Genomic DNA, 16,246 nt, shown 5'->3' on the forward strand with positions numbered 1-16,246 from the left:
AGTAACGAAGATTTTTGGTGAGGTAAGTGATTTGTGAAAGGTATAGGTTAATGTTAGTCATGGCCATTCGTTTGTAGGGATTATTGAAAGTCAGATTGCGTTGCGCTAAAAACTGTTGTGTGTCAGTTTAAGCACAGTCGTGTGCAATTTTTCTAGGGGACGTTTCAACACACATCCATGCCCGAGGCAGGATTCAAACCTGCGACCGTATCGGTCGCGCGGTTCCAGACTGAAGCGCCTAGAACCGCTCGGCCAGACCTGCCGACTCTCTGTCGGTTAGGATAACTTTACAACCACTGTTCGTATTTTGTGTTACATGGCTGCGACTAATCCACCATTTCTTGTAGACATTCTGGACATTCAGTGTTGATACACCAACACATTGGGGAGCTTCATTCACAGTGTGGTCATGAGCACATAGAAGATTTTGTCTTCTCAACTTTAACTACATGCACATGATTAGTAATAAACTGATAGTTCCAATTAGCCTTGAAGTACACTTTTACTCCAGCATCAGAACACAGCAAGTTTGATATAGGACAACAAACAGCTCAGACGCTCATATTTAAAAGATATGCGTAAGTGTATCAAAGCCAATAGTGACAAAAGCCGTGACGGTCACATTAACACGACGACACTGTCAATGTTCCACTGTAATAATATCAGTTCCTTAGTGGAGTGTCATCCCTGGTGGTATGTGATCGCTGGTGTGGACCAGTGTGGTACATCGACGGGGAGCTCAGACGGAGGGCAGTGCTGCCTGCTGCAGGTTGAGCAGCGATTTGAGTACACATTGAGGAATACCTGCGGGCGCTGCCCATGTGACACATGGACGCAAACTAGTTCCCTCGGCAGCAGCTCCACTGTTGCTTGCACCGCCTATGGTCGATTATGGTGCCTGCTAGCACTTAGCCTGTGTCCTCGAAGTCTTTATTGGCGGCATGTCTGATTGAAAACTCTACGGTTTTCAATCAAACAAAATTCTCGAGTTTCGATGGCTATCTCCGCCATCGTCAGCCTTCCAGGCTGTCCCAAGGTACGAGGTATGCTTCGCTCTGTTAAAGACGACATATCTACTCGGATTCTGGTGTTACTTACGAATGCAAGACAAGTCGCACAGTGCAAAGCGCTGTACCGAGTAAAGGTGAAATTTAAACGAAGGCAGCTTTGAACGGACACAAAATACAGTTTTTAAACACGGGAGTCTTGGCTCATACGTAACGTATTGGGATTCCGTTGCAAAAGAGTTGGCTGAGATTAGAATGAAGAGAAATAATTTCAACACAGACCAGTGATACACACATAGAATGGCATGGGGACGGGCTTTGGACGTCGAAAGGAGGCAACTACAAATGCTTTTCGCTTTTAGGTAGGCGGGAGCGACACTTAAAACATGACGCCGGCCTCTCGCCTCTTTTGACGACACACGGGATGTCAAAAAATTTTCAGCCGTCTAGTTTCAAAACATATTTTATTTGAGTACCAGTTTTGGCGATTTACTACCCCATCTTGAGGCCCCGACCGACGTGTAGGAGGATGCCATCTCGGTTCAGATGCAAACAGGGGCCAGACTGTCAGATAAACATGTTTATCTAACAGATCCTTCTTATCTGTTTATTTTGAAGCCAAATTTTGTGTCACGTATGTTGTAAATTTCTTTCAATAGGTCTACAATCGTATCTGCTCCTTTAACTTTTATTTCTTGTTAGAATTTTCTTCCAAGTCTTTTACTGCTGCTTAAAGGTAAAAACTGAGCAACAGCGGTTTTAGTGTTCCAACTCTGTCTGACACTCTCCTTAAAAAGCGCTTTGATTTCTCGACTTTGTATTGTGAATTATTCTACACGTTGTCGGCAATCTTCTAAGGGCTCTGGGAGATCTTGTTCTTTCTGTAAGACCACAAACGCAGGAACTTATCCAATTTTTCAATAATCCAGAGGCCATTAGTAAGCGCTACGTCAGAACTGCTTCTGTGATATCGCTTCCGTTTCTGGAACCATACCGATCATCATCCAATACATCTTTAACTTTTGTTTCTATTTGTCATTATACTGAATTATTCCCGTCAACATGAAAAGTTCGACAGGAAGTGTTCACGTTTATCCACATGTGCCGTCTTTGGTAAAGTGATGATGACATTTTTAGATACCTAATGGTTCATATATTTTTGACACCAACTCAAATAACCTGATTCCTGCACCTCCAGTGGATTTCAGTAAGTAGGAAAGTAGACTACCGATTCGATGTGACTTTGCCCCCTTACTACATTATATATTTCTTCCACTTCTTCATCTTCATAAATGGTCCGCAGTTTACACTCAACTGCTTCGCAGGCGTTCCATCAAACCACTTTCACATTATTTCTCTACTGTTACACTCTCGAATAACTCGTGGGAAAAACGAAAATCTAAACATATATGAAGGTAGTGTATGTTCCCGAAGGAACAATACCATTGATGACAGCGCAGCGCCTCTAGAATGAATTGGTAATTAAATCGAACCCTAGCTGCGAACAGGCGTTGATACACATCATTGGGTACATGTTGAAAATGTGTCCCCCAACCGGGACTGGAACGCAAGGTCTCCTGCTCACATGGCAGACACTCTGTCCATCTATCCTCTGTAACCTCTGTGGCTCAGCAGTAATAAAAAACTGAGTTAATGGATCAACGACGAACTGAAATGGGTGTCTTGCGACGTCCGCCCCGAGCAGATACAACAAACAAAAGGAGATTTAAAAAGAAAAAAAAATGAAGAATCAGAAGATGGATGGAGCATCTGCCATGTAAGTAGGAGATCCCGGGTTCGAGCCCCGGTCGTAGCACACATTATCATGTCCCCAGGGATGTATATCAACGTCTGTTTGCAGCTAGAGTGTCGATTAAATTACACTCCTGGAAATGGAAAAAAGAACACATTGACACCGGTGTGTCAGACCCACCATACTTGCTCCGGACACTGCGAGAGGGCTGTACAAGCAATGATCACACGCACGGCACAGCGGACACACCAGGAACCGCGGTGTTGGCCGTCGAATGGCGCTAGCTGCGCAGCATTTGTGCACCGCCGCCGTCAGTGTCAGCCAGTTTGCCGTGGCATACGGAGCTCCGTTGCAGTCCTTATCACTGGTAGCATGCCGCGACAGCGTGGACGTGAACCGTATGTGCAGTTGACGGACTTTGAGCGAGGGCGTATAGTGGGCATGCGGGAGGCCGGGTGGACGTACCGCCGAATTGCTCAACACGTGGGGCGTGAGGTCTCCACAGTACATCGATGTTGTCGCCAGTCGTAGGCGGAAGGTAGACGTGCCCGTCGACCTGGGACCGGACCGCAGCGACGCACGGATGCACACCATGACCGTAGGATCCTACGCAGTGCCGTAGGGGACCGCACCGCCACTTCCCAGCAAATTAGGGACACTGTTGCTCCTGGGGTATCGGCGAGGACCATTCGGAACCGTCTCCATGAAGCTGGGCTACGGTCCCGTACACCGTTAGGCCGTCTTCCGCTCACGCCCCAACATCGTGCAGCCCGCCTCCAGTGGTGTAGCGACAGGCGTGAATGGAGGGACGAATGGAGACGTGTCGTCTTCAGCGATGAGAGTCGCTTCTGCCTTGGTGCCAATGATGGTCGTATGCGTGTTTGGCGCCGTGCAGGTGAGCGCCATAATCAGGACTGCATACGACCGAGGCACACAGGGCCAACACCCGGCATCATGGTGTGGGGAGCGATCTCCTACACTAGCCGTACACCTCTGGTGATCGTCGAGGGGACACTGAATAGTGCACGGTACATCCAAACTGTCATCGAACCCATCGTTCTACAATTCCTAGACCGGCAAGGGAACTTGCTGTTCCAACAGGACAATGCACGTCCGCATGAATCCCCTGCCACCCAACGTGCTCTAGAAGGTGTAAGTCAACTACCCTGGCCAGCAAGATCTCCGGATCTGTCCCCCATTGAGCATGTTTGGGACTGGATGAAGCGTCGTCTCACGCGGTCTGCACGTCCAGCACGAACGCTGGTCCAACTGAGGCGCCAGGTGGAAATGGCATGGCAAGCCGTTCCACAGGACTACATCCAGCATCTCTACGATCGTCTCCATGGGAGAATAACAGCCTGCATTGCTGCGAAAGGTGAATATACACTGTACTAGTGCCGACATTGTGCATGCTTCATTGCCTGTGTCTATGTGCTTGTGGTTCTGTCAATGTGATCATGTGATGTATCTGACCCCAGGAATGTGTCAATAAAGTTTCCCCTTCCTGGGACAATGAATTCACGGTGTTCTTATTTCAATTTCCAGGAGTGTATCAGAACATCTAAATATTTCCGAGCAATTTCTGACCTATCTTAATTTATTACGATGATCATTTTTCCCTATGCAGGTGGCAGTCAATACAATATTTTTGCACTAAGAGAAAAGAGTTGCTGAACGCACTTTAGTGAAAATATCTTACCGCATCGAAAAGTGCCATTGTTTTACGAGTTCCGCTCCAACTCGCTTACGATACCCACGATTCTTTCCTCAATATCTCACAATAATACGAAGCGAAGAGCGCTTCTATGGACAAACAGCCGTTCTATGAATTTTTTCGACGTCCTCCGTTGATCCTACCTAATAAGGATCCTATACCAAGCACCAAAATTCTAGAAGAAGGCAGACAAATGTAGTGTGGGCAATCTCTGTAGTATATTTGTTACATCTTCTAAGTGCTCTGCTAATAAAACGTAGTCTATTGTTCACCCTACCCACAACAGTCTCTATGTGATGGTTACAGTGTAAGTTGATCGTTGTTGTAACCCCCAGAAATTTAGTTTAAATATTTAAATTTCTTTGATTTATGGTGTAAACGAAATTTAACGATTTCCTTTTTGCCGTCATGTGAAGGATCTCAATCTTTTTACTGTTTACAGTCACCTTATACTTTTTGCAACCAATACGTATCTTGTCTACAGTATTTTGTAGTTGGTTTTGATAATCTGATGACTGTAGTACAAGGCACGACAGCATTACGAACAAACAATCCAAGAAGGTTTGTCAGGTTGTCAAATAATACTTTATATAGATTATTTTCTTGGTTGGAATACTGGAATCATTACTGCATCTTCATTGGTAAAAGAAGTTTGTGAAATCGTATTTCGTAGCTCCACTTTTTTGGTGCTGTCATCATTAATATTACCATTGCTGTCTCGCGCTGAAGTTACGGTATTAATTGTGCCTTGGCGCTGGTGAACATTACACACGGCCAGAATCTCTTTCGATGTTCTCTTGTATCATTTTTCGGGATAGTTCCTCTCTACAGTACAGGCCTTCGAAGCACTGTTACCAGCTGTCTAACCTTTCTTCTGCATGTAATGGAAGTTTTCCATTAGTATCTCTTAGATACGATTAAGTTCTATTTTCCGGATTAATATTTAATCTTCTTGTATGTCGTGTCAGTTTTCCCTGCCATCATATTTTTCTCAATATCTTTACATGCTTCCATTATGATTCGGCCGTTGTGCATTGTCAATGGACGTCGTAAGCAATCTATTCTGTTGAGTTCATACACCGTTAATAAGCTTGTTACATTTTCTTCTTTCTCGCGTATTTCCTGGGTAAACCATACATTCTTCACTCCAATTTTAGCTGCACAGTATTTTACTCTGCTGTGACTATTTACTTCTTTATTACACTCGAGTCTACTCCTATGAGAATAATCACGACGCTCTTACATATGTCTTTAGTTACTGTCTAGACAACTGCCACTTCGCTACAACGTGTCTTAAACTTTCAGAAACTTTTAGAATTCCGTTTCATCATGAACTTTGTTTTTAAAAATATGTATCAATTCTTGTGAATGGTTTGTAGTCCAGAATCTGATTTCGAAATCCTTGCCAGACAATAATGTACGTCAAGAATTAATATGATATTTTATGAATGAAAAGCAGATTCTCTCAATCATAAATACAGATTCAAAAATTTCGACAAAGCAAGGAACTACGACACAAACGAAACGTATTATTATACACACAGCTTAAAGCACATAAGGCGAAAATATTAAACATTGCTGTTAAGGTTTATCCACATTCAATTATTGTGCATATTTAAAAGCTCTCATTCAGTTCATTGACAGTGACGGATGGAAGAAGTCGAGGAGAGGGAAATAATGCGATTGACGTTATAGTGTGCCAGAGAAACAGCGCCGACAATAAATTCCAAGAAAACAGAGTAAATAATGGAATTAACTGTGACAAATGTTCCGCCAGTTACAAGTAGCGCAAATAGACTGCGAGAGCGGAATGGCGCTACTCCGTAAATTACTGCCCCGGGAGTTGGAGTCGAGAAGAATGGAAGACGGCTGGGAAATGCAGTACTTCGGCAACGCCATGCCGGGAGAGGGCACTTTTACTGCACTGTGAGTTGACAGCCCGCGGAAGCAACTTTTACATCTCCCGTTTCCTTCTGAAATGTCTGTAAACGTATCTTCTGTTATCCTAAGATTCATGTTACCTATGAACCACACTCTTTGCGCCTAAAAACTTTTTCATGACTCTACGGGGATACTTCATTAATTCTTTCAAGCACTCTATGTAATTCTGCTGTTGACAGGCCGTGCTTTTCTTGTTGTTTTTCCATCGCCCGCTGAGAAATAAGTACGTAGCATTTCGCCCTAAAATCATTCATTGCTGTGATGACACTACTAACTTGCATGTTGGAATACACAGGAGACAGAATTGCTTTGTCCATTTCGAAACCAAATATTAGCCAATATTCGGGTTAAAACAGAAATCCGCCAACGAAGTTTCAGAAGTGGAAGCATAGAGAAAACAGTGATAAGATGTTTTGTAATATGGGCTCTAAGCGTATACTGTATGACCTATGAGCGTAGCTCATCTTTTCTGCTACCAAATACATCTCTTCTAATCAGGAAGTGCTAATGCCTCTTAGGGTACACATTTTAATGTGCCTGTTTGCAATAGTTTTATTTTGTTTTGATGAAAACTGCTAACTCTGAAAATTTGTCGACGGAGATTTGGTTCATCCAGTGTAGGTGAAGACTTGCATTATCATTTACATGCTACTTCCTATGTCCCTGAATGAGAATCTTCACTGATAAGTAATTTACGTAAAGATAAGTTCTGGAAGAAGAAATCGGAAGGAAATCGTCATTTACATCCACAAAACACACTACCCTGTTCGAGGCACGTTAGTTTGGATAGTTTTTTCCACTTTGATGTGTCCACAGTTGTGATGTGTTCCCGAAATGGAACATTGTACATATGAACTTTTATTGATTGCATTTGTCCATGATCGCGATTTCAGTCTATTACGTTATCCTCTAGTGACAACTGTTAACAACACAGACTACTTGACAATACTTCGTTTTTGACAATACACCGTTTTTTTTTTTTTTTGCAGCTTATAGGCGCTCAACGGCGAGGTTATCGGCACACATTCTGCTGTTAGTGCTAATCTCTCTTATACGTCGTACTGTGTCATCTTTTAGATCGACTGTTTATTGACGTTCTTTATAATGAGACAAAGGAAGAAATATTTTAAAGAAACACTTTCTTATAAAACATTTTGATACGAGCAAATGTTCTTATTGAAATGCGAAGATCCTGAGTTCGACTCTCGGTCCGGCACAGGAAGTTTCATATCAGCGCACACTCCTCTGTAGAGTGAAAATATTCTCGAAACATTCCCGAGGCTGTGGCTAATCCATGTCCGCGAAAGGCAAAGGTCCCGAGTTCGAATCTCGCTGCGCCACACAGTTTTAAATTATCAGGAAGTTTGTTTCTAGTTAAACTTTCTTGAGAGGAATTTATTTTGTTGCGTAAGAACTGTATAGTTGACCCAAATCACGACAGGGAATTAATACGATGTTGTGCATAGCATGCGGACGAAAATAGCTTCCGTGTTATGTGTAACTCCCAGGTAACCAAGTTCGATGGAACTTGGTCCATGTAGAGAAAGAAATGCTAGCACAGAAGGTAAATGAAGGAAATACGCAATGAGGCGAAAATATCAACACTTTTCCCAAAAGACAGTTATTACACTGAAGTCATCGCGGTCTATGCTGGTCGCCTGGACATTAAAATATGTTGGTGGTTCTTAACAGGGTCTGTGACCACCCTGAACAGAAATGCACTCTCTGCCACGTGCTCTCGTGCTCGTCACAATGCTAGTAAGTGTTCTCACCTCTCGCTTATTAGGGTATGTAACGCACCCAGCTGCATGTAAAATGTGATTGTTTTGGAGGCCCAGGTGTTATGGTGTGGAAAGGCGTAATATTCAGCGGGAGTAATAACCTTCATCACTTTAAACACGTAAACTTAATGGTCAACTTTACTGTCACGCTGTTTTCCTCACCCATGCGCTTCTTGGTAGGCGTGTGTTAGGCCCATACTACAGTTTTATGGGGACAATATCTGATAACATTAAACTGCGCAGATAGAGGAGCTCTTGGAACCATGGAATGTTCGTCGAATGGACTGGACTCAGTTTGTGCGACTTAAATCCCGAGCACGTGTGGGATCCATTGTGGTGATGTAATGCGGCAAGTCCATATGCACCTACAACCATCCAGCAGACGTCAACCGCTCTGCAGGACGAATGGGACAACCCACCACAAGAACTTGTCACCAGCCTTGGGGGCACGTTGCAGACCATCTATACCGTCTGTGATGATGACACACCCTCTTAAGAACCAACGTCGTAGGGGCCTTAGAAAACACCGATGACGTCAGTGCAGTTAATGTCTTTCAATAAAATGTTGTTTCTCTTTGTGTTAGTGTGTCCTTCTTTCAGTAACCTTCTGCATTATACCGTAGCAGTTCTTCCTATTTATGGTCCAAGTTTCATCGAGCTATTACTTGGCAGTGACGCTTCATGTGAAAGTTATTTTCGCCCTCATGTTTGGTCCGCTGAATCATTCGATTTTAATCCTGTAGAATTAGTCGGGGATTACCTGTATGCGCTTGTGAAACGTAATGAATAACAATGGATGGTTCAGCATCCCAGCAGTATAGCTGTTCTTTGTGATCTAATCATTAATGAGTGTGCAACGCAGCTAGCTCTTTATTCGCACGAAGTAATGGCCGCTATCGACAGGGGATCTCAAGTTGATTCCGTATTTCTAGATTTCCGCAAAGCTTTTGACACCGTTCCTCATAAGCGACTTCTAATCAAGCTGCGGAGCTATGGGGTATCGTCTCAGTTGTGCAACTGGATTCGTGATTTCCTATCAGGAAGGTCGCAGTTCGTAGTAATAGACGGCAAATCATCGAGTAAAACTGAAGTGATATCAGGTGTTCCCCATAAATAGTACAATTCTCAAGGCTGTCAATTCAACTAAGTACCTGGGTGTTAAAATTACGAACAACTTCAGTTGGAAGGACCACATAGATAATATTGTCGGGAAGGCGAGCCAAAGGTTGCGTTTCATTGGCAGGACACTTAGAAGATGCAACAAGTCCACTAAAGAGACAGCTTACACTACACTCGTTCGTCCTCTGTTAGAATATTGCTGCGCGGTGTAGGATCCTTACCAGGTGGGATTGACGGAGGACATCGAAAGGGTGCAAAAAAGGGCAGCTCCTTTTGTATTATCACGGTATAGGGGAGAGAGTGTGGCAGATATGATACACGAGTTGGGATGGAAGTATACTGTATGACCTATGAGCGTAGCTCATCTTTTCTGCTATCAAATACATCTCTTCTAATCAGGAAGTGCTAATGCCTCTTAGAGTACCCATTTTAATGTGCCTGTTTGCAATAGTTTTATTTTGTTTTGATGAAAACTGCTATCTCTGAAAATTTGTCGACGGAGATTTGGTTCATCCAGTGTAGGTGAAGACTTGCATTATCATTTAAATGCTACTTCCTATGTCCCTGAATGAGAATCTTCACTGATAAGCAATTTACGTAAAGATAAGTTCTGGAAGAAGAAATCGGAAGGAAATCGTCATTTACATCCACAAAACACACTACCCTGTTCGAGACACTTAGTTTGGATAGTTTTTTCCACTTTGATGTGTCCACAGTTATGATGTGTTCCCGAAATGGAACATTGTACATATGAACTTTTATTGATTGCATTTGTCCATCATCGCGATTTCAGTCTATTACGTTATCCTCTAGTGACCACTGTTAACAACACAGACTACTTGACAATACTTCGTTTTTGACAATACACCGTGTTTTTGCAGCTTATAGGCGCTCAACGGCGAGGTTATCGGCGCACATTCTGCTGTTAGTGCTAATCTCTCTTATACGTCGTACTGTGTCATCTTTTAGATCGACTGTTTATTGACGTTCTTCATAATGAGACAGAGGAAGAAATATTTTAAAGAAACAGTTTCTTATAAAACATTTTGATAAGAGCAAATGTTCTTATTGAAATGCGAAGATCCTGAGTTCGACTCTCGGTCCGGCACAGGAAGTTTCATATCAGCGCACACTCCTCTGTAGAGTGAAAATATTCTCGAAACATTCCCGAGGCTGTGGCTAATCCATGTCCGCGAAAGGCAAAGGTCCCGAGTTCGAATCTCGCTGCGCCACACAGTTTTAAATTATCAGGAAGTTTGTTTCTAGTTAAACTTTCTTGAGAGGAATTTATTTTGTGGCGTAAGAACTGTATAGTTGACCCAAATCACGACAGGGAATTAATACGATGTTGCGCATAACATGCGGACGAAAAAAGCTTCCGTGTTGTGGTTCGATGAACCCTCTGCAAGCACTTAAATGTGAATTGCAGAGTAGTCATGTAGATGTAGATGTAGATGTAGATGTATTCCATTGCATATGGGATGCTTTTAGAAAGGTAATTGTCGAATTGAGATCACTAAGAAGACTAAAGAAAGAGTTACACGATAACGTGATATTTCCAATGATGTTATTAACTTTTTTCTGATGAACTTAGTTACCGGAGAGCTAAAAAAGACTCACAAATCCCAAAGAAAGAAAAATTAATGTATGTCTGTTTGACACCATTCACGTTACAAGTAATGAAAGATGCGTCAAAAGGACACTACAACTTAGGAATTACTTAGTAATTTATAGAGTTATCATACAGAATCGGTACATACGTCATTTTTTATCAAACAAAAGTTTGATTCACGTAGAGTATTAGTACCTCTTTCCTCCACCAGGAGCGCTAGCGTAGTTCACAGTTAATGTGGATCTTTCGCTATTATTGTGTATCTGGATATGGTGGAAAACTTTTTAATTCCTCAGATCGATGGAGATGACCGAGATGGGATGGTGTACTACCATCAAGACGGTGCTCCACATTTGCTCACGGAAGTTAGACGATCTCGCGATGATCGCTTCCAATGTCGGTGGATTGGCCGAGAAGGGACAATCGTATCGCCACCTCGCTCCCAGTACTTCACGCCACTGAGTTCCTTTCTCTTTCATTAAAGACAACGTGTATGTTCCTCCCCTACCAAACAGTTTAGCCGACCTGAAAAATCGAATCCACGCAGCCGTGGCACGAGTTAGCCGCGATAAGCTACAACGAGTGTAGGAACTGGGATAATGTTTGCCCAAGCACAAACGATAGTCACATCGAAACAAAATGACAGTTGACACGTTTAAGTAAAACCTGAGATAGTTTCATAAAAAGTGACACATCCAACGGTTCTGTACGTTATCTCAAAAATTTCTGTATCATTTCAAATTTGTTGCGTCCTTTTTCACTCACCCTGTACATATTTACACCAAGGACAAAATCAAGTAGAGACACCTACACATTAGTGTGCACAGTTTCAGTTCGCCCAGATGAATGTGGACTCTTCAGCATACGTAACGTAGTGTGAAACCATACCGGCAGGAGATGATTCCATCTCTACCCATATGTCATGTGGATTTATCAGCGCTAGTTTCAGGCAACACTAACTTCCATCAGTGGCGCCCCACGTATCATCATTACGAATGCGTTCTGTTTATTGAAGAATAAACTTCTTAAGATCACTCGCACACAATGCAGGTGTGAGATGAAATGTATGCTGTATAAGTTTGTTTCCTTATTTTTGCTTTTCATTCTCATCTCGTGAGAACACAGAGGGCTGTTGTCGAAATGTGTTTTCTTCAGCGCAATATCGCAGAATGCTGGGAATGAATTAGAGAGAATCCCTGCTGGTAATTACTGAAATGGGATTCCGAGTTGTGGGATTCAGCTGACGACAAAGGGAAATCCTCCCGAAACCATGGCCATTTCTAGGACAATGTCTCCCATTGTAAGGATACACCTCTCATGTGCGCTACTGTCGGCAAACAAACATCTGCGCGCGATTTGACAGTAGTTATGGTATAGTTCACTTGTGAGAAACTGTGACTGATGTATCAGGGACTTGCTGTGTTGGCGATAGTTCTAAACTGTATCGTACCCAGTCCACACATCTTCCACCAGGTTTTGAGTTACCGACCTCGTAATGCTTGTGCCTTTGCTAATAAAAGTGCCCTGTGACTTTCAGTGAGGTGATTTAGGGATGTGGTTTGTGATTTCACTAACCCACACCGACATAATGTATCCACTTGTTATTATTACACCAATTGTAGACTTAACGAATAATGTCCCCTTTAAAATATTTAGAACAAATAACTGCATAATTGTTAAAAAATAAAGAGAAACAGTTCTCCATATGCGAATCTAAAATCTTCCTATCTTGATAGGAAACCAAAGAGGCCTCTCTTTCGAGTGGGAGCTATGCATCATTTGACCGGTGATAAGAAAGAGGTTGTAACTTCCCCCTCACTTATCTACCTTAATGACAGTGAAAAATTTAACCGCGTGTACGTAATGGAAATTTGGGAAAAGCAATCGTCACCGAAGTTAATCTGTCGATAAAGAGGGAGGAAAGGGTTACATCTATATGAAAGGAAAAATGCAAATGAAATTGGCTGAAATTAATTTGGAAAAGGGGTAAACTTCATAAAGAAAGTAAATGTGCTGCCGTTACGTTAACTATTAACAGGCGTTAATTAGATAATTGAGATTTGGAGAAAATTACGGTCGCCAGTCCTATGGACAACTACTATAAAAACGGAAAATAAAAGGATAATGCACATATAATTAGCACTAAAAGCGTGGGAACTGAAGGATGACACGTTTTGTGTGAAAACTGAATGTTTATCACAAGTAAGTAAATTCGCTACACTCTGACTTAATTTAGCAAAAGAATAAATAAAACCAGAAAATTGAAAGTTAATGTAGTGACTGGAATTAATAGTGAACTTTGCTTTTGAGGCACTATGAAATTTAATAAAATAAAGTTAGTCTTGGGATACGTGAATAATCATATTAAAAGGTAATTTAGAAATAATAGACTTAAGTTTGAACTTGAATTAAATGATTTTGAACAATTAACAGTAGGAAAATTTAGTACGTACCAAGCTGAGCTGCAGTGACATGTAACCTGAAAAATGGTAACAAAATGCCCACTCTTAATTTCGGTTTGCGTAATCTAAATATTGTAGCCAGCTATGAATACTTTAACTGAACTCTGAAATTAAAGCAGCGAAATGGAATGACATTACTTTAATGCTGGAATTTGAATGTCAACGACACTCGGGTTCATTTCGGAAAAGGAAGGGACCCTGCTTGGTAATGCAATTGGGACAATGAGCAACAAATGTTCATACTAAGTTTCTGCATTTTAGTGAAGCAATGGAACAGTTTGAAAAGCTGAGGTCTCCATACAGTTCTAAAACTTTACATGGTTTGAGTCTTCCTTGTTGGTTGATTGAAGGTTTTAAGTCGTCGATCGAGGAGGTGGCGACAATCACTTATTTTCGGCCATCACTCTTGCCGAAGCTGAAGCTGGATGTTACCACACCTTCTCGACACGGTTACCGGGCGAAACGGGCTCTTGATGTTTGCCAGCTAATGTTTCCTGTCCGCGACACCGTGCCAGAAACTATTATAGCAAGTCGAGCGCAATTACATACTACGAAACCCCCGAAAGCGCGGCAACTCGCGGGAGCGTCGCTCAAGACACCTGCTCCACCGCCCTACTCCAGCCAGACTCTGCTCTTCCCGCGCTCCACAGGGCAGAGTAAACCCTACCAAATATCCTATATACTTTGGTTCTCCACACGACCTATCGATGTAATCGTTCGATAGCATAGTTTTCAGTAGCGTAAAAATACAAGTAATATTTACAAAAGAAACCAATTCTGCATCGAAGGCGACGGAGGGATAAAGAAACAATTAAAATCGCTCAAAAGAGAAAAGGCCGCTGGACCTGATGGGATACCAGTTCGATTTTACACAGAGTACGTGAAGAAACTTGCTCCCCTTCTTGCAGCGGTGTACCGTAGGTCTCTAAAAGAGCGTAGCATTCCGAAGGATTGGAAAAGGGCACATATCATCCCCGTTTTCAAGAAGGGACGTCGAACAGATGTGCAAAACTATAGACCTATATCTCTAACGTCGTCAGTTGTAGAATTTTGGAACACATATTATGTTCGAGTATAATGACTTTTCTGGAGACTAGAAACCTACTCTGTAGGAATCAGCATGGGTTTCGAAAAAGACGTATGAAACTCAGCTCGCGCTATTCGTCCACAAGAATTAGAGGGCCATAGACTCAGGTTAACAGGTAGATGACGTGTTTCTTGACTTCCGAAAGGCGTTCGATATAGTTCCCCACAGTTGTTTAATGAACAAAGTAAGAGCATACGGACTATCAGACCATTTGTGTGATTGGATTGAAGAGTTCGTAGATAACAGAACCCAGCATGTCTTCGGAAGAAGTAAGAGTGATTTCAGGTGTGCCGCAAGGGAGTGTATTGGGACCGTTGCTGTTCACAATGTACATAAATGACCTGGTGGGTGACATCGGAAGTTCACTGATGGTTTTTGCAGATGATGCTATGGTGTATCGAGAGGTTGTAACAATGAAAAATTGTACTTAAATGCAGGAGGATCTGCAGCGAATTGACGCATGGTGCACGGAATGGCAATTGAATCTCAATGTAGACAAGCGTAATGTGCTGCGAATACATAGAAAGAAAGATCCCTTATCATTTAGCTACAAAATAGCAGGTCAGCAACTGTAAGCATTTAAGTCCCTAAATTATCTGGGAGTACGCATTAGGAGTGATTTAAAATGGAATGATCATATAAAATTTATCGTTGGTAAAGCAGATGCCAGACAGATTCATTGGAAGAATCCTAAGGAAATGCAATCCGAAAACAAAGGAAGTAGGCCACAGTACGCTTGTTCGCCCACTGCTTGAATACTGCTCAGCAGTGTGGGATTCGCACCAGAAAGGGTTGATAGAAGAGATAGAGAAGATCCAACGGAGGGCAGCGCGCTTCGTTACAGGATCATTTAGTAATAGCGAAAGCGTTACGAAGATGATAGATAAGCTCCAGTGGAAGACTCTGCACGAGAGACGCTCAGTAGCTCGGTATGGGCTTTTGTTGAAGTTTCGAGAACATATCTTCACCGTAGAGTCAAACAGTATATTGCTCCCTCCACGGTATATCTCGCGAAGAGACCATGAGGATAAAATCAGAGGGAGTAGAGCCTACAATGAAGCATACCGACAATTCTTCTTTCCACGAACAATACGAGACTGTAATAGAAGGGAGAACCGATAGAGGCTCTCAAGGTACACTCCGCCACACACCGTTAGGTGGCTTGCGGAGTATGGATATATATGTACACATAAATGCATATATATATATATATATATATATATATATATATATATATATATATATATTGTATTACAATATATAAAGACACAGAAATGTCATTTCTTCAGGTAGCAAAATAAGAAAAAAATTTCTATTACAATAGATGGAAAGAGGAGGATATATATATATATATATATATATATATATATATATATATATATATATATATATATATATTGTATTACAATATATAAAGACACAGAAATGTCATTTCTTCAGGTAACAAAATAAGAAAAAAATTTCTATTTCAATAGATGGAAAGAGGAGGTTATGCTTTTACGGCGTTACAAGTTCAAGACGTGTTTTTCTAATTTTCGAGGTATTACCCTATTTAATATACGCTATATAATTTGATCTAGTATTGTCTACAGTATGCAAGTTCCATATGCAAAATTTTTTGCAGAATGTCATTCTAGCAAGTCAAGAAGATTTAAGGTATTTGTCGTACGACCAAAACAAGAAGGCATGTTGAGCCTGATAACGTCTTTAATGTGATAATCACTTCCATGCATATGTCACTTATTCAAGCACTCAGTGCTGAGCTGATTC

This window comes from Schistocerca gregaria, chromosome 6 (genome assembly GCF_023897955.1).
Source record: "Schistocerca gregaria isolate iqSchGreg1 chromosome 6, iqSchGreg1.2, whole genome shotgun sequence".
NCBI lineage: Eukaryota > Metazoa > Arthropoda > Insecta > Orthoptera > Acrididae > Schistocerca > Schistocerca gregaria.